We start from the raw sequence: 20754 nt of genomic DNA on the forward strand, positions 1-20754 counted from the left end.
GAGGAAAGAGCCTGGGAGGGGCTGGCATCAGGATGGGCAGAGAGGGGCGCCAGGGGAGGGGGCTGGTCTGGCTGAGGAGAGCTGCCCCAGGGAGGAAAGCAGGCCTGGGTGGGAGCTAAGGAGCGAGTGAGGCAGGGCCTGGCAGGAAGGTGGCATCCAAGAGCCCTTCTTGTTCTTGGAAGGCCAATCAGGGACAGGGCAGCCATCTGACCCGGGTGACCCCTGGCTCTGCCCTGCCTGGGTGGTTCCTGCAGTTCATCCATGTTTGTTCCCTCCACGGAAAATATTGTGAGGATCAGAGTCGTCTCTGAGCCGAGGTTCTGAGCTGAAGATCCAAACTTTTATTGTGGTCAGTGGAAGCTGGAGGTGGCACCCAGCCAGCCTGGAGCAGAGATCCCCAGAGATGTGGGGCAGGTGTTTCCTGGGTGTCTGATGGGTCCTTAGCAAAGTCATTAACAGGCTGGAAGGTGCAGAGGATGGCAGGAATCGGGCCGTGGGGTTTGGTCACTAGGGTTGGAACCTTCCATCCCGCGTCCTGAGTTCAGCACAAGATCAAGAGAAGAAAATGGACCGAATCCTGCAGAGCTCTCAGACTGCTGAGGTCACAGGAGCCTCTCTTGGCCACAATCCTCGGGGAGCCCGGAGTTGGCCTAAATGTTCACAGGCTCAGAGAGCACCTGGACAGGCCGAGCTTGTTTCCTGGATCTGCTCAGGCCAGCGAGTCCCTCGCCATTGCCAGGGAGCCCGGCTCCTTCTGCAGGGCCTTCAGCTTCCCCAGAGGAGGACACAGACCTGGAGCTTTGATTCCTCCCACAGAAGTCTTTGATGTCATGAATTGCTTTAATATTCTGACACTCAAACTCCATCCCTTCCAGTACTGCGGCCCATGTTCTGCTCTCATAATGGATGTCTGCTGCAGTCAGTGTCCTACCTGGGCCTCACTCTTCCTAAGATGGTCATCACAGTGACTTCTCTAAAGGATCCTACGTGATCGCGTGCTTCATGATCAGTGATGTGGAGGCGATGAACAGTTCCCCCTTGGCCAGCCTACTGGGGAGACCTTCAGAGGTGCCTTGAAGAGAATTTCTCTACCCCAAGGGCCGTCTTTGTGAAATGGGTGCAATCCAGGACAGGCATTCTCTTATGAAACGGGAGCAGTAATATAAGGGGTTAAAATAAAAGGGTTGGACTAAATTTTTTAAGAGTATGATCACCAGGAACTAATTACTCAATTCCAAATGATTTTTATGGCAATTTACTTACAAAAGGAGAGAGGGAAGGTAAGAGAATGAGAGAGAGCATAGGGTAAGAAATCTAACATAACATACTCAGTATTTTGCTCTGGCCCCTGGCTCAAAGCAGGCAGGGCTAATTAGTCCTCAGCCTGAGGGTCCTCAGCCTTGAGCCAAGGGCCTGGTGATGAATAAAGCAAGGGCTTCAGCCATGAACCCTCTCACAAGAAGGGAGACCTATCCTGAGACTAGTCTCTTCAAAAAATTCAGGAAAAGGAGTCAGTCTTTTTCACTTACACGTGGTAGTTCAAAGGGAAAGATTTAAGAACAGTCTCACCAAATTCAGGTCTCTGGTCCATGAAGCAGATTCTTCATCAACCTCCAACTTGAACCCGGTATTCCAAAGAACGAAGAACTCCCCCACAGGAAGTTATAACTCCTTTTTAAAGACGCTTATTTTGCATCACTTCCTGTGCCTTTCTCTGCTTTTACATTTACCAATTACAGCTAACGCCCTCCTTAGGACAGCCCAGGGGGCAGTCAGTGGGTTCTTATGCAATAGTCACCCAGTATTGCACAAGTTGGTCACAGACCTCCCCATACTTAAGGATAAGTAGGGTGTATCAGCTTCTGTTGATTAAATCTAAAAATGGGCAGGGGAGAGTTAATCCCAACTTCACACCTGGCCACAGAACACAAATACACAATAATAATATCTGATTACATTACTTTGAAGTCAGATCCAAGGCTGGATATAAAGATTGAGCTGCCTTTGGCTGATGCTCAAGTGTTTTGATGAGTCATCATTCTCAATTTTTTTCAAACTTTTTAAAAGAGTTGAAAATAGCTTCAGGGCTTCCCACAGGCTCTGGAACCTAGAACATTCCTAATTGAATATATATCTTAAGGCTACAAGCAGCACATTTCCTGTTATTGGGAGTAATAGGCCATTCCTCACGTTTATTATACGTTAAAAAATATCGTTTTGTGGAGTTCCTTTCTAAAAGAACATTGTCCATGGTAAACAAAAAATTGCCCCCCAAATCCAAATAGCAGGACGCTCCCCACAAAGCTGACAAGGCCCTGAGATTACTGGATTATTAGGTACCACATCAGTACTAGAAAACTCCGATGTGGTATTCAGTGATGAGCAGGTGAGGTCTCTATTGGATATGGTTAATGCCTATGTTTGGGCGCCACATTTAGTCACATCTGGCAGCTTGAACCACCTGGACTCGCGTTAGAGGATTCCTCTCGCCAGTCAGAAAATTCATTCCAGGCCGAGGTCCGAGTGTGACACAGTCTCAGAGAACACACAGCCTGGAGAGCACCAAGAGTTGCCTGTTGGAAACAGCGCTCTGGACCGAGATCCTTACGTGGATTCAAATCCAGTGTCACAGCCAGACGTTCCTATTTGTGCCAGACAACTCCCTCTCTAGTGACAGGAATCCTTATAACAGGAGCTTTTCGGTGCTTTCACTGACTTCAGGCAGCCCTGACAGGAGCTGGTCAGGGTGGACAGAAACCTGCCAGGACGGCGACCACATTCACAACACGAGGTTCCCAGAGAAGAAGGAGGAACCTGCTGTGGCTCCCAGATTGGAGGCATCAGTTTACAGTGTAGGATCACAAAAGTCAGATAAACACACCCGATGATCAGCTTTATGTGAATGAATTGAACCCCAGCCAGCTTTCTGCCAGGCACAGACAGTGTGGAGGGTGTTGGGCTGCCTGGAAAGGGCAGCAGCTGCTGGGAGACACCTGCAGCCACTTAGGCTGAGTTGAGCAGCGATGCTGGTGCTGTTGGTGGCCCCGAGTGGGCTGCAGAGGTTCAGGGCTCAGCACGCGCCTGCTTATGACCTCAGATGGAGTGACATGTATGCATCTGGGAGGTCAGCTGTGGAGAGCAAAGATCTCTTGGAAATGTCCAAAGTTTTTAGAGCAGCACCTTTTACCAAGAGCAGGACGGTAAAAGAGACAACACGGGTTAAATCCTCTTTCTAGTGAAGAAATTACTCTCTTGGGGTATAAACTTTGGGTTTTCTTTCTTTCTTCCTTTTTTTTTTTTTTTTTTTTTTTTTTTTTAAATTTAAACCCTTACCTTCTCTCTTAGAATCAACAGTGTGTATTGATTCCAAGATAGAAGAATAGTAGGGGCTAGGCAGTGGAGGTGAAGTGACTTTTCCAGGGTCACATAACTAGGAAATTTCTGAGGCCAGATTTAAACCCAAGAACTCCCCTCTCTAGGCCGGGCTCTCCATCTACTCTGCCACCTAACTCTCCCCTGAGATTTCTTTATGTGTGTCTTTAAGCAAACAAAGCAGAAAGAAGAATATCACTTTTCAGACCTGGAAAAAAAAATCTCAGTTTAAAATGAGGAAATTTCAGAAGGTTCAGATTGTAGAGATCATTGAAGGGAGACTTGTCAGCAAGAGAAAAGGAGGAGAAAATTCTAAAACTATCAAACAAAAGAGCAGAAAAGAGTTTTTATTAAGATCATCAGAAAAAGAAAACCAGAAGGCTTCATCGTACACATTCCTTTTTCTTAGAGAAATAAAGATGAAATAGCAGGCCAGTATAGGTGAGATTCTTATGATGATCTTCAATGTTCTGTTTCTCCTCTCAGCTTGTAAACAGAAGAAATGAGTATTTCGAGAGAATAATCCAGAAAGCAAAGGTCATACATTAGCAGTTGACAACATTAACTAACATCAGACTTCTTTGCAATGTCCTCATCTGGCCTTAATGTCAACAAACTCCATCTCAGATCTCAGATATCCCAGGTAGTTCTTTGAGGTTCCAAAACCATCTTTTCTCAGACTGGGATAGGTGTCCTCTTTAGTGCATTTGCTTCTTTGATTCCTTGTCCCTTGTAGAGATTCTTTAGATGTTGCACTAAAATCTTTTACAAAGTAGATCTCAGGACAGATTAGTACAGCTTTTCCAGTGTTATTAAACTATTAGGAACTTGAGAGTGCACTTAAAATGCAGAAACTTTCCACGTTGCCATTAGAATCATTTCCATTGAAGTCAACAGGATTTCTAACCTGTTCCTTTCTCAATATTTTTCATTTCAGTTCCTTTAGGAGGATGAGATGCAATTCGATGAGATGTAGTTGGGGTTCTAACATAGATAAAAACATAAGCAACAATCCTTTTTGGCTCAAAGATTTCTTTCCCTCCACCCCTCCCCCAGGTTGAGTGATTCCACAAATGAATTAACTTACAAGAGACTATACTCCATTAAAACAAAAATGTGAGTGGGGTGAAGAAATACTTCAGTACTTCCCCATTGTATATAGACAACAGCTTTTATCCATTGAGTTGCTTGTATTAAAAGGTATTTGCTTGTTGACCACATTCAAATGGAGAAGACATTATACAAATATTCGACACTAATTATATTTAGGAAGGACATCAATCTGATAATGGCAAAAGTAGAGAAAGCTATATATGAGTGATCCAAAAAGAGATTGAAATGATAGTTTCTTCATAAGATAGAATTTGTAACATGAATGAAACACCTGTTAGAGAAGAGATTAAGTCTGTCTTTGAAGGTTGAGAAATAAATGGGAAAAGGTACGTGAAACGTAAAGTCTTTGAAATTTCTTCCCATATAAAAATGTTAACTTTTTGATGTAATGTGTTATACCTACCCAAAGAAGTCTCTTGTTCAGCATTGTGAGAGACGCTTTTATTGTTGACATTTAATATAATAAAATGGTTGAATTGAATTATAGACAGAAATCCATGGACTTAATATCTTCAAAAAATCAGTGTTAGCCTCAGCCTTTAAAAAATGGTTTTCAGTTGTTAAACATATCCTGATTGTTCTCCCTTCTGGTAAATTAAAAAAATATTTGACCTATGTTTTTAACTTTTAAAATAATTTTCTGAATGGAATCATCCCTTAGTAAAATAGTCTGTTGATAAGAGATGAGGTGTGGTCATCAGTTTAGCCCACAGTCAAGCCCTGTTATCAGCACAGAGAGGAGACAATTTGTTTTGAGATCAACAGGCAATTGACTTTAGCTAGTAAACCACATGAGAGACAATCTTGAATTACTAAGAGCTGAACTGAATTACTTAAAATTCAACAGTCTGTAATATTAGAAATTTATCACCAAGGAAGAGGCAGTTAAGCAGTAAGATTTTTCATAGTCAAGGAAATGTATTTAAAAATTCATTTCCTTATTTAGAATACTGACATTAAAAAAGGAAAAAGTTTAAATCTGTAAATTTAAGATGTAATATCTATCAGTATGGAATACGATTCAAATATATACTTTTACAATGTGATTTCATTGGTTGAATGTAAAAGTCAGTGTAACTGACACAAACTGCACATTTCAGGGATTTTATTTAACCATAAGTACTTATCCCAGTTGGCCCATATGTACTATGGTCTCAAGTAATGTCTGACATCCATTGGATAAAGCAATGTGCTAAGATGCAGTGTTTAAGTGGTGCGGGTTCTTTTAAAGCCTGGAACCTTTTGGGTTATTGATTAGGAATTCTAGTGATACTTTGGGTGGCTTACAGACAATTTGGAATGATGGGGGGAGTGTTCAGGGAATGTTGGATCTAAATAGGAAAGAAATAAGACAAGTGCAGTTTATTAAGGGATCATAATCAAAGTTCCAAGGAGAGAATAAATTGTTTAGAGAATCATTTTAAGTATGTAGATATGAGAGGAGTGAAGAAAGTTTTTAAAAAGTTATATAGAATATTTCCATTAATTGAGTAAACAGAGTAGTTGAATGTAAAAGGTGAGAATGTTTTACTGCTAATAAGATCAAACAATTCTTTTTGGGATTTGAAGCCATAAAGAAAATCAGTATTTTATCTTTGAAGTCAGTATCAAATTAGGTAGGTCAAATTATATCCAGTTAATTCCCGAGTTAAAATAATTTGTACCAAGAAATTCAGAAGCAGAACCTTCCGAAGAATCATTTGACAAGTAGAATTTTATACTTAGTATTTACCAAATCTACAATCATGACATGACATAATGGAAACTTTTTTTATAATGGCAATACACACAGCATCTGTATTCCTATAAAACCTGATGGACAATTTGCAAATATAGAAGAATCCCGATTTCATATTTGGAATCTGGAAATTTCTTAAGTTTAGCACAATTAAGATTTAAGATATTACTTCAGAAGAACGAATACATATTCTAATTTTGAAATAAACACCATTTAGAAAATGAGAAATTATGCATTTCTGTTCTAGCCATCTGATTAGTTTCAGTTTAGTTGTATATATTTTCCTTGTTTCTAGTCTTTTTAAATGTGGCCAGCAGATATTATTATTACTGTTCTTATTCATTCTTATGTTTTGGCTAACCAGGCCAAAAAGATGCTAAGACTAATGAATAAGACAGATATACTAAACCATGTTGGTACCAAACACAAAGTAAATGGGAATATTCCCTTCATTTCCTCTTAATTTTTTAAGCTATCACTGCTACTGCTATTGTTTTCTCCTGTTACTACTGTCTCTAAGTTCCTCTTAAAGACATACAGAACAAACATAGCAGTTTTTCACAAAGGCAGGTTCATTTGAACAAAATCACTGAACTTGATGATGATCTGGGGTGATTTCATCTCCGTTATTTCTTTTGGGGAAAGGGGAGTATTTAGAGGACAATTTCTTTAACTTTGACTTAAAAACTAAATATGAGCTCTGTCCTTTGGCATGTTACAATTAAAAATGATAAAGACTGATATAATAAGAGAAATTAGTAGTTTAATTAAAGCCATGGCCATGTTGGTAAAATATATATATGACCATGTCTGCCTAGCTTTTAGATTTACCGCCAGAGCCCATCCTCTCCGAGTGTCAGTCAGCTCCTCAGGAAGATCAAGAGGCATTCTTTAGGCCCTCCTCTCATTTAAACTGCCCCATGTGTGGGGACCTTTGACGTCCCCACGCCCCAAGACCCATTGGAATCATGGATAACGTAGTCTCAAAGTCCATAGGGAGTCTGCTAGACACTTCTCTGAATTTCAAACAAACAGGCATGTAGAAGAACTTGGAAAAGATAATGGAGTTTTGTGGTTTTAGCCCATGTAGGAGGGAATTTCAAAGAATTCTGCCCCAGATTTTAACTTTTCATCCCGACTTAATCACTTAAATGACGTTTTTCACCAAAGCAGTTGTTTCATGTCTCAGAAATTTATTACAAGCTTCACAGCTCAGTAGCAGAGATTCCTTTAAGGTTTCCTTCCTGGTCTTTAAGATACTTATTTAGGAATTTATATACAACATATTTTTAACAGTACTGGATCATAAAGCTAGCTTATCTTTTTTAAAAATTTGAAAGTATAAATATATATATGTAGCCTGTGATTAAGATAATGTGACTAATTTCTAAATTATCAAATTGAGTTTCATACTTAAGAAAGGCTAATCCTTTGGGATCACTAGCTTATGTAAGAATAATGTGAAGTTTACAGACTTCTTTTGAGGCACTGAGGCAATTTGTGTCAAATGAACAACTTTAAACTTCCCTCAAAGGCAAATGATTTCTAGAGCTCATGAAAAACAAACACTTAACAGACTTGGGTAAGGTCCAGCAGGCCTCCTGCAGAAATATTCTCCTCTGAGAAGGAATAGAAAGCACGTGGGTATAGACAGAGTTTACCCAACTCTAGTGGGGGCATAAGACCACCCCTGCCGGCCTCTCTCTGTGACTGTGCACTTGGCATGAGATGGGGCATAGGTCGACTCAAAGTGGGTCATTAATGAGGAGTCAGAAAACAGAGCCCTAAAAGAAAAGCTCGTGAACATCCCCAGAACTTCTTCCTAAAGGAAGAATCCTGAATCCTTTCCTTAATCCTTGCAGAAAAAAAATGTCCCGGCCATAATTCTGAGCTGGAGATCCAAACCTAGTGGTGTTAATGAAAGCTGGAGATGTCACCCCACCCAGCCTGTAATAAAGGTCCCATAGGGACACACAGCAGGATATTCTATGGGCTCTGACAGATAACTAGCAGGTCATTAAGGCAGAAGGTTCAGAGGATGTTAAGAAACATGCAGTGTGTTTGGTAACAAAGGTTTGGAGCATTTGATACAAAGTCCCAAGTTCAGTCCCAGATTAAGAGAAAAGAATTTAATGAATCCTCCAGAACTATCCAACCACTTAGGTCACAGGAATATTTCTGGGCCACAGTGGTTTGGGGAGCTTCTAGTTGGCCTAAATCCTCAAAGGATCAAACAGTACCTGAACATGCCCAGTTTGTTTTCATGGGATCTCCTCAGGCCAGCTCTAGACTCCCCATTCCCAGTGAGCCCAGCTCCTTCTGCTCAGCTCTCAGCTTCCCTAGAGAAGTACACAGACCTAAAGCTGTTATCCTCCTGACAGAAGTCTTCAATATCCTTCATTGCTGTAATACTCTGATACACCAAACTGCATCCCTTCTGATACCATGGCCAGTATTCTATTACACTTGATATCTTATGCACGATTAATGGAATAATCGAGTCAAACTCTTAAAAATTGTCATTGCAGGGGCAGCTGGGTAGCTTAATGGATTGAGAGTCAGGCCTAGAAACAGGAGGTCCTAGGTTCAAATCTGGCCTCAGATACTTCTCAGCTGTGTGACCCTGGGCAAGTGAATCATGGAAATGTCAGGGTGGAATTCCTGCAAGATTGGAGGTCATACCTGAACCCAGAATTCTAGGGGACCCCAAGTTACTTAACCCCCATTGCCTAAAAAAAAAATTGTCATTGCAGTTACTTATCTAAAGGATTTTATATGATTCCTTGTTTCATGATTGATGATAATATAAAGACAATAAAACAATTTCCTTACAATATGTGTAAGATAACTTGTAGGAAGTCAAACAAAAGATGGGTCAATGAAGGTTTCTTGCAGCAGACGAGAGTCTCGTCCAGACCTGAAGGAATCCAGTGCAATGAGGAGGCAGAGACTAGTGGGACAATAGCGAAAGCTGGGGGGAGGAGGGAGTCCGGGAACAAGGTCAGGAGATGGAGAGTCTTGTGTGAGGAACAAGAAAGAGTCCAGTGTCCCTGGATTTTTTTTTTAATATGTTATTTAGAAAAATTTTCCATGGTTACGATTCATGTTTTTACTTTCCCCCTCATCCCCCACCCCATAGCTGACGATGCGCATTTCCACTGGTTTTAACATGTGTCACTGGATTCTTAAGAGTGTGGAAGGGAATAAGGGGAGAGGAAAGGAGAGTAAGGGGGAAGTTTTCAGGGTGACCAACCTTGTAGGTGGCTGCCCAAGTGGAATATCAAGCCCTGGGGTGGTTTAGCTGCCTAGGAAGAGTCTAGACTGAGGAGAGCTAATTCTGGTGGCAGTGGCATTCCAGATAATAGAGACCAGGGCTCGAGGTGGAGAGGCAGGCAGGGTCCTGAGGTCCTGGCCTTGGGTGCCAGTGAAGGACATCCATGGTCTCAGAATTCAGAGGTAGGGCACGTAGGGCAGTGGGGACTACCAGGAACCACCCAGAGTAGAGGAGTTACAAACAAGAAGCTGTCTGCTCTCCTTAGCCCTGAGGTCTCACTGCATTCTTCCCTTTGAGCCCAGATTTCTCTGCTTTACTTTGGATCTGAATTCTTTCTGCCTCCTGATTCTAAGTATCTGAATGAGGACCTTTTGCTGTCCCTGCTAGTGCTGGTAGCTGCTTTTTCCACTGGGCCTGATCCTTCCTCTCTGAATGCTTTTTAGCTATATCAAGAGCAATTGTCCCTTCTAGACATGACTCCAGAGGCTGCTTCCTGCCCCTGCTACTATTGTGGGAGAGAGAGTTTTGTTGTATGAGAGGGAATGCTGGTTCTGGCCCAAAGAACTGTAGCTCAGACATTTTCCTCCCAAGACATAATGGTGTCAATTGAAGGATAATCCATGTATTGTTGCCATTGGGATGGACAAAGCCTCTTCAAGGGGGTGGAATAGAACCCAGACGGGTGTAGAGGACAGTGCAATGGCCCTTGTAAATTTTCATGTTTTGAGATTATATTGAGGATCTGGGGAATTGTGTTTTCCTATTCTTGGAAATTCTCAGCCTTTCCTTAGACTGTTCTTCCCCTGGATGTTCCAGGGACATTCCAGACTGAACAATAGGAAATAAATCAGGAAGAGGTGAAAGAGTTTAAAAGAATTATTATCCAACAATACCAAGTGTAAAATATGTAAAGCTATAGAGAGAGATAAAAACAAACAACCTGTGTTAGAGGAGAACACAACCAATTTTTTTCCTTTTAGGTGATTTACCCTTTACCTATTCCATTGATCCACCCTTCTCTCCAGTACTATATTTTAATGATTATTGCTCTCTATAGTACAGTTTAAAATCTAGTCCTGCTAGGCTACCATCTTTCATTAATTCCCTTGATATTCTTGATCTTTTGTTTTTCCAGATGAACTTTGTTATAATTTTTTCTAATTCTATAAAAACATTTTGTGGTATTTTGATAGTTATGGCACTGAATAAGTAAATTAATTTAGGTAGAAGTATTATGTTCATTATATTAGCTCGTCCTACCGATTTTTCTTTCTTCTAGATTTTGGAGAGTGTCAACTGAGTGCATTAAATGACCAGTCAATTAATAAATTATTTAAAATGAAGAAATTTTGCCTCTTGAGAATTCTAATCATTACATTGTCAGTATTGTGCTTTTGCATTATTTTAATCACCAAAATATATTTTAAAAACATGGATCACCTCTTCTTTTTCTCATCATACTTATTTTTCTTTCCATGTAACTAAATGAAAATGACTTAATATATTCAAATAATAAATGTCATATTTCATAAAACCAAAACACAGAGTGTTTTGGTTTTGGCGTATCATACCCAGTTGCTCCCCAAAGTTTCAATTTAACACAAGACTGTGCTTCTTCACTCAGCTAGAATCAGTCTGATCTCCTATAAGGTCTATGGGATCCTCTTTATGCTTTCATTTAGATAAGAGTATTTCATTCTTTTTAGGAAATTAAGTAGAGAACTCTGTTTTCATTGTTTTCTCCTCATTGACCACTGGTAATATTTTTCCCCACAATACACAGTTCATGCTACCTTCTAAGAAATTCTTTAAAAAAAATACTCTTATCAGATCAATTCTGACACTTGTGATGAGGAGGAATTTCAGATCACCTCTCTTTGTCCTCCAGAAAAATCTCATACTTCACTCAGAGAGCACTTCCCATCTCCCTGATTCCATAGAGAAAAGCATTTCATAGTAAGATACTTCTCCAAGTTTTACTCTTCACAACATGATTCTCACTTCAGACACAAAGTGCCTTTGTCGATATTTCATTGAGCTCTGAATGACTGGTCTGCAGTGCTGGCTCTGACACCCTTTAGAGTTCAGGGTTTGGGTAAATCCCTTGCGGTGTAAATCACTTTCCTCCAGTCAGTTGATGAGGGTGGTACTAGATGAATTCTCAGCTCTAAATCTTGTGACTTTTGTTGGTTTAGGAATCAATAACATTCAAGGATGTGGCCGTTGACTTCACCCAGGAAGAGTGGTGCCTATTGGACCGTTCTCAGAAAGCGCTCTACCGAGAGGTCATACTGGAGAATGTGCAGAATCTAGTCTCTGTGGGTAAGGACCATTTCCTCTGTTAATTCTGAATCTGCCATTAAGAGAATGTCTTTATTTCTAAGCCAGAAGTACAGAATTTTGAGCCTTTGTCAATGACTAAAGAAGCAGAAGTGCTGATCTCTGCCCAGGGTTTTCCTAGTGTCTGCTTTTCATGGGGAACAAAAAAAAAAAGAAAAGCCTTGAATTACATTATGGGAAGGTGGGACTTTCCTTTCTTGCCCCAGAAATTGTGTCACTTCCATTTTGGATAGCTTCAGGTGAAAACTTACACCAGGGTTACAGATTTATATTCCTGAAACTAATCTCAGAAGTCACCTAGTCTCTAGTTAGACCTATATTTTATGTGCAAGTCCTCTGTTTATACCTAGGCAGCTTTTCTTTGAAAATGGGCAATGAAGAGAACCCTCTACATGTCAAGGCAGCCCCTTCTCCTTTGAGCTGAAGCTGGTCTTTTAAAAGGAAGTACAAAGCTAAGAAGGTGGCATAGCACAAGGAAAAGCTTTACCTGCCCTGTGAATATCAAAGCAACCTTAAAATGTGCTTTTAAATGACTAGTCACAGAACGAACATGGGTAAGAGTGAGGTGGCTCTCCTGAGGGAAACAACTTGAAAGTTAGGCAGAAAAGATCTATTTTAAGAATTAAAGAAGGGAACTGGATTTAAAACTGCACACAGAGGAATTCAGACAATCCACCCCTCAACTACTGCCCTAGGTTCTGAACCTGGTCACAAGCCAAATTTGAGACTCCAGGAACCTTCTTAAGCCTGCTAATAATTTAGCTCCTTCTACGCCAACCCCTTTGAATACAAAGGCTTGGCACAAGGCTGTAGTGAGGTCCCCAAGTCTCTTGGCCAGTTGGAGCCTGTGGGAAAGCCTGTAGCCCCAGGGCAAAGTAGCTCCCAGTTTTCTCAGCCCTACAAGCCATGAGCATCTCTAGAGGTGACTAAATCAGCAACTTTGAGAGCACTTAGCCCATAGGCCATGATACTACTTTGGAAGAAATGCAAATTGCAAGAGACCATAACTATAGCTGAGGGGAGAAGCAAGGAAAAACTGAAGTTTAAGAGAATATGCCCCCGCATTCTGAGAACTGACAAGCCAAAGTAGGGGGGAAAAGTTTGGGGAAATGAGCAAACAGCAAAAGAAACATCTACTCATAGAAAATGTCTATAGAGCCAAAGAAGAACAAGGCTCAGTCTGAGGCAGGAATTGGGATACAAAAGCTTCCACATGCAAAAGTTCAAGTAAGAATGGAAATTGGTCTCAGGTGCTAGAAGACTTGAAAAAAGAATTCAAAAGTCAAATGAGAGAAGTGGAAGGAAAATGGGGAAAACAAATGAAAGTAATGCAAAAAGAAAATAGATGGTGAAAAAGCAAAATTAGTCAAGTGGCAAAAGAAGCATAAAAATCCAACAAAGAGAAGAGTTCCAGGAAAAGTAAAATGGACCAAATGTAAAACGAAAATCAAAAGGTCATGGAAGAAAATCATTCTTTAAAAATTAGAATTGATTTTTTATACAATTAATTTAACTCCTTGTATATTTGAGTAATTAGACCCCTGCCAGAGTTTTTTGTTATAAGATTTTTTCCCAATTTGTTGTTTCCCTTCTGATTTTGGCTGCATTGTTTTTGTTTGTACAATCAATTGTATAAAAAGTCAAGCCATTCCCCAATTGATAAATGGGCAAGGGACATGAATAGGCAATTTTCAGATAAGGAAATCAAAAGTATCAACAAACACTTGAAAAAGTGTTCTAAATCTCTTATAATTAGAGAAATGCAAATCAAAACAACTCTGAGGTATCACCTCACATCTAACAGATTGGCTAAAATGAAAGAAGGGGAGAGTAATGAATGTTGGAGGGGATGTGGCAAAATTGGCACATTAATGCATTGCTGGTGGAGTTGTGAACTGATCCAACCATTCTGGCTGGCCATTTGGAACTATACTCAAAGGGCTATAAAAGAATGCCTGCCCTTTGATTCAGCCATACCATTGTTGGGTTTGTACCCCAAAGAGATCATAGATAAACAGACTTCTATGAAAATATTTATAGCCACGCTTTTTGTGGTGGCAAAAAAATGGAAAATGAGGGTATGCCTTTCAATTGGGGAATGGCTGAACAAATTGGTGGTATATGCTGGTGATGGAATACTATTGTGCTAAAAGGAATAATAAACTGGAGGAATTCCATGTGAACTGGAAAGACCTCCAGGAATTGATGCAGAGAGAAAGGAGCAGAACCAGGAGAACACTATACACAGAGACCAATATACTGTGGTAAAATCGAATGTAATGGACTTCTGTACTGGCAGTAATGCAGTGACCCAGGACAGTTCTAAGGGATTTATGGAAAAGAAGGCTACCCACATTCAGAGGAAGAACTGCGGGAGTGGAAACACAGAAGAAAAACAACTGCTTGAACACATGGGTTGAGGCAGACATGATTGGGGAAGTAGTCTGGACTACCACACCAATGTAACTATCAACAATTTGGAAATGGGTCTTGATCAGTGACACATATTAAAACCAGTGGAAATGCACAGCAGCTATGGGGGGGGGGGCAGAGGTTGGGGGGTGAAGGCGAAAGTAACAGCATGAATCATGTAACCATGTTAACTTTTCTAAAAAAGAAATATTAAATTAAAAAAATCTATGAAGCAGAATAGAAGAGAGTCCAATAGGTGCAAGAAAGGGGTGGTCCCTAACTTTGACCTGTGGGCCAGTGGAGGACTACAAGGTAATTCCTATATATCAACTTGCTTGCCATTTCAGGGAATGAAGAAGAAATGGAGGGAAGGTGAGAATTTGGAAATCCAAATGTCAGAAAATGTTAAAAATTGTTTTTATATGTAATTGGGAAAAAAATCAAATTTTACTGGAAAAAATAATAAAGTACAGGCATGACTATATTACCAAAAATAATTAGAATTGAACATATAGAAGACTTTGATTTCATTTTTTGTTTAGTTTTTTAATTAATTAATTTAGAATATTTTTCCATGATTACATGAATCATGTTCTTTTCCTCACCTCCTCCCACCCACCTCCTATAGCCAACAATAATTCCACTGAGTTTTACATGTGTCATTGATCAAGACCTATTTCCATATTATTAGCATTAGGGTGATCATTTAGAGTCTACATCCCAATCATATCCCCATTATACCACATGATTAAGCAGTTGTTTTTCTTCTGTGTTTCTACTCCAACAGTTCTTTTTCTGGATGAGGATAGTGTTCTTTCTCATAAGTTCCTCAGAATTGACCTAGATCATTGCATTGCTACTAGTAGAGAAGTCTATTACATTCGATTTTGTCAAAGTGTATCAGTCTCTGTGTACAGTGTTCTCCTGGTTCTGCTTCTTTCTCTCTGCATCAGTTCCTGGAGTTTGTTCCAGTTCAAAGGGAATTCCTACAGTTCATTATTCCTTTTAACACAATATTTCATCTCTAACAGACAAACACAATTTGTCCAACCATTCCCCAATTGAAGGGCATCCCCTCGTTTTCCAATTTTGGGCCACCACAAAGAGTGCAGCTATAAATATTTTTGTACAAGTCTTTTTCCTTATTAACCCTTTGGGATATAATGCAGCAATTGGTATGGCTTAATCAAACAGCAGGCAATCTTTCAGAGCCCTTTAGGCATAGTTCCAAATTGCCTTCCAGAATGTTTGGACCAATTCACAACTCCACCAGCAGAGCATTAATGTCCCAATTTTGCCACATCCCCTCAAACATTTACTACTTTCCTTTGCTGTCACATTAGCCAATCTGATAGGTGTAAGGTGATATCTCAGAGTTGTTTTGATTTGCAATTCTCTGATTATAAGAGATTAATAAAACTTTTTCCTGCGCTTATTGACAGTTTTGATTTCTTTTTTTTTTTTTTAATTGCCCATTCATGTCCCTTGCCCATCTATCAATTGCGGAATAGAAGCCAATGATTTCTTGAGATATCAAGAAACAATAAAACACAATCAAAAGAATGTAAAATAGAAGAAAATATGAAATATCTGACTGAAAAGAAATTGACTTAGAAAATAGATCCAGGAAAGACAATCTTAAGATTTATTAGACTATATTTTTAAAGGCCTAGATATTATGTTACAGGACATTATCAAAGAAAACTGCCTTGATTTCATTTGAATCATAGGTTAAAAAAGAAAATGAAAGAATCCATAGATTATCTTCTGCAATAAATCCCCAAATGACAATTCCCAGGAATATTATATCCAAATTGAAGAAATCCCATGATGGTGTAGCTGGGTAGCTCAGTGGATTGAGACTCAGGCCTAGAGACGGGAGGTCCTAGGTTCAAATCCGGCCTCAGACACTTCACAGCTGTGTGACCCTGGGCAAGTCACTTAACCCCCATTGCCCACCCTTACCACTCTTCCACCAAGGAGCCAATACACAGAAGTTAAGGGTTTAAAAATAAATAAATGAGTGAATGAATGAATGAATGAATGAATGAATGAATAAAAAAAAGTCCCAAGATAATGAGAAAGTACTGCACTAAGCCAGAAAGAAACAATTCAAATATCATGGAAACTCAGTGTTGAGTATACAGGATTTGGGAGCTTCTACATGAAAAGATCTATGTTTTTGAAATATGATATTCTGGAAGGCAAGAAAAAGGGGTTTACAGCCATCAATCATCCACCCATCAAGACTGACTATATTCTATCAGAAAGAAAAATCATTAATGACAAAGTGGATGTCCAAGCATGCCTGATGGAAAGAACAGCATGAATGAGAAAAATTGATGTCCCAATACCAAATTCAAGAGAGGCATAAAAAGATAAATAAGAAAGAGAATATTTACAGGACTCAATAAAGTCAAATCGTTTCTATGGCTAGTGGAAAAATGGTATTTGTAACTCTTAAAATTGCTCTCCTTATCATAGTAGTTAGAAGAAGTATACATAGATGGAGAGTGTGGTACTAAAATGTTCAGGTAGATATGCAAAAAAAATCAAGGGATGAAAAAGAGGATAGCACTGAGAGAAAAAGAAGAGAGAAATAATACGGGGTAAATTATATCAAATAAAGAGGCCTGGGAAGAAAAACTTACAGTGGAAGGGACAATGAAGGTGGTGACAAGCAGTCAGTAAAACATTCTCATCAGCATTAACACTCATTGGGGTATAGAATCTTATCTTACTCTATAGAGCTATAGAAGGAGAATAAGAAAGGTAATGAGGGAGGTGGAATAAGGAGAATGATTAAAGAGCTATAGAGAAGTAGGAGGGGAATAAGAAAGGTGGTTTGTAAGGATTAAAATTGGGGGTTTTGACTCAAGAGAGTTATAAAGTAACATTGTGGTTACCAATTTTAAAATATTATAGCTTAAGTGAAAATGACTTATAAGCAGCTTTTATTTACAAAGAGGTAGAAAGAGTGAAAGTGGGAAATGTAGATAAAGAGGCAGATTCTTAACAAGCCCACCAGCCCTAAGAGCTTCTCTGGTGAAGTGAGTCCAGTTAAGTACCCCAGCAGGAGGCTTCCTCAGGTCTCAATCTCCTTGTGGAGTCTTCAGCCAGAAGTCCACCAGCGCATCCTCCTCTACAGCCTGAGCCACTCACCCAGCAAGCTGACACAGGATCCAGGGAGAGAGTCTCCTCCAAAGCCTAGAAGGAATCTCTAGATGTCAGGAAAAGAGTAGCCTAAGGCCTGTGCTGGTCTCTTCTCTTATGTTCCTTTTCCACGTCATTTCCTGTCTTTCCCCCTTCACAGAAACCAATTGCAGTCTTTCAGTTTGCTTAGTCCTACACAGAGCTGGGCAGGCCCCTTTGATGGATTTCATCAAAATAGACAAAGATCATTCTATCTTCCCAGGTGGTAGGAAGGGAAATAATATAAGGGAGGGGAAATGGGGGGAGTGCTAAAAAGGGAACAATGTGGTCAGACAGTGAAAGGAGAAAGTTTAGGATTAAAAGAGGAAAACAAGGTAAAGGGGAATACAGAGATGATAATCATAACTGCAATTGTAAATGAGATGAACTCACCCATAAAATGGAAGTAGATAGCAGAATGGATTAAGAACATGAGTCCTCTGTGATGTTTTTTACAAGAAGCATATGTGATATACACAAGTAGACAGATAGTGAATAAGTTCCATGAATTATGTCCATAGAAATATGGGAAACAATTTTTTAAGTGTAAAAGTAAAGAGCCCAGCCACACATTTTGTTTATTCTATCAAGTTTATACTTATTCCACCTTCATTCTTCCATCAAATCCCAGACCACATGATAGAAATGGAAAGGAAGGGAGTAAGCATTTCAAAATACCTGCTCTTTGTCCTCTACTTGGTTAAATGAGTTCATAATTATCTTTAATTTCACAACATCCCTGTGTTTGATAGTCTTATTGTCCTCAATTCATAGTTGACGCATACTGAGGTGAAATAATTTGCCCAGGGGCTCTGCATGTCATCTTTTTGAGGTTGGATTAAATTTCCTTTTCTGACTCCTGGTTCTGATCTCTTACCACTTGGAGGTTGTACAATGTGCCTATCCTTCTATTACAAGAGCTAAATAAAGATGGAATTTTATGATTGCAAATAGTTTCCATGATCTCTGCCCTCCTGCAAATGTCCCAACAGTGAATACAACAGAAACAATTTTGTATTCCTTACTTGCATGCCCCATTTCCTTTAATAGAACCATATTTTTTTATTTTTCTCTCCTGATCCCTTTCTTCTTTCTTATGCCCAGGGCTTCCAGTTCCTAGAGAAAATTTTATGTCCTGTTTTCAGCAAAGCGAATCGCCATGGCTGCTAGAGCAAAAACGCCCGAGGAACTCCTGCCTAGGTGAGTGGGTGGAAAGCAGGTGTATAAGGGCTGTTATCCCAAAAGACTTTTATCTGGTGTAGTGAAGGGAGTGGTAGACTTCGGGGCTGGCAGACCAACACTGAATAATGCTATTCATTTCCTGAGTGATGAATGATAGACTCAGTAAAGGGCTTAAGACATAATATATGATAGATTGTAAAATAAGTTGAATATTTAGTATGTCTGCACTAAATGGCAAAAAATCTTTGATTCTGTAGAGAAGAAAAACTTCTCTTCCACTTTGAAAATTAATGCATGGGTTAAAAAGAGTAAAATTATTTCTCTGCTTAACATACAAAATTTACCATGTAATTGTGCATATAAAAGACTAAAACAGAATATCTGGAAGGTTACCTGAGATTCAACAAATTATAAGAATAATGGGGAAGTAATTTTTTAGGAAAGATAGAAAGGGCAATGGTGAAAGATTGTGCAATACTGTGGACAAAGCACGCTCATACAGAAGATTTGAGTTGTAGCGTAGCTGCAAGGAAGTTGCTCAGGCTCTTCCTCCATTCTTTATTCATGATATGAGTTCCAAAATATGAAGACAGTCTTGGGCCTACCTGTATAACAGGTCCATTGTTAGGTTTCATTGTAATTGTAAGTGAACATCTTTATAAAATCATCTATCTTGCAGATATAGCCAAATGGTCTATCCATAGAGTAGTTATGCTTGTTTCAATTTGAAAACTCCTTTTTGCCTTGGGGAAATAGAATAAAAAATCAGGTTACTTTCTGCCATTAGAGGACAGAACTTATATTGCTCTGTGTGTGTGTTTCCTTTTTCCTTCTGTATTTATATCATTATTTGTTTTTTTTCAGAGACAGAGACTAATTTTAAAGTGAAGGAGTTGTCTAGCACGGTGAGCCTTTTTGTGGGAGGATCTGGCCCCCATGGATGCATAAATGAGGATCCTCATAACTTCCATTTGAAAGAAATCTGTGACTCTTCTATCAAGGCAAATAAAAATCTAAAGAGTGACTCTGAAATTGATGAAACTGCCGAGAAATTCAGCCAACATTCAGTCCTAACTCAGGATGTGAAATTGACTTCAGGAAATGACTATTGTCAGAGTAGCAAATATAGGAAATGCTTTCTTAAAGAAGTAGGACTTGTTCCATCACCTGAGAAACCTGAAATGCCCGTCTATCAAGGTAATGCAGGAGTAATGGCCTTTGGCTGTAGTTCAGACCTCAGACATCCAAAGAATAAACATGATGAGATGGTTTCTGTGAGTGATAAAGACGGGAAACCTTTCAGTCAGAATTCTGAACTTGCTACACATCAGAGAATCTACACTCGAAAGAAATCTTATGAATGTAAACAATGTGGAAAGACTTTTACTAAGAGTGGATATCTTGCTAAGCATCAGAGAATCCACACTGGAGAGAAACCTTATGAATGTAAACAATGTGGAAAAGCTTTCAGACAGAGGGGCACTCTTGATTCACATCAGAGTATCCACACTGGAGAGAAACCTTATGAATGCAAACACTGTGGAAAGACTTTTAGAGAGAGGAGATCTCTTGCTCAGCATCAGAGCATCCACACTGGAGAGAGACGTTATAAATGCAAACACTGTGAAAAGACTTTCTCTCAGAGGTGCAATCTTGCTACACATCAGAGCATCCACACTGGAGAGAAACCTTATGAATGTAAAGAGTGTGGTAAGGCTTTCACACAAAGAGGCAGTCTTGCTTCACATCAGAGAATCCACACTGGAGAGAAACCTTATGAATGCAAATACTGTGGAAAGGCTTACACGTGGAGCGCCTCTCTTGCTGCACATGAGAGCAGCCACACTGGAGAAAAACCTCATGAATGTAAACACTGTGGAAAGGCTTTCACACAGAAGTGCTCTCTTACTAAACATCAGAGAATTCACACTGGAGAAAAACCTCTTGAATGTAAACAGCATGGAAAGACTTTTGTAGATGGGGACCATCATGCCAGACATCAGAGCATCCACACTGGAGAGAAACTTTTATTGTATAGGGTAACATCTTGCTTTATTCTTCAGAATGCATCAATTAGTATTAGTAATCTTTGATGGGCAACTTCCTATAGAAAATTAGCAAAAGTTCAGTG

The 20754-nt window shown here is 39.6% G+C and overlaps 1 protein-coding gene across 1 annotated transcript in view; it reads right to left on the bottom strand.

Annotated features, from left to right (window-relative positions):
- Positions 1–20754, bottom strand: part of LOC123245883 (immunoglobulin lambda-1 light chain-like) — a 1010762-nt gene that overhangs the window by 988644 nt on the left and 1364 nt on the right. The window lies entirely within an intron of this gene.

This window comes from Gracilinanus agilis, chromosome 1, assembly GCF_016433145.1.
Source record: "Gracilinanus agilis isolate LMUSP501 chromosome 1, AgileGrace, whole genome shotgun sequence".
Lineage (NCBI taxonomy): Eukaryota > Metazoa > Chordata > Mammalia > Didelphimorphia > Didelphidae > Gracilinanus > Gracilinanus agilis.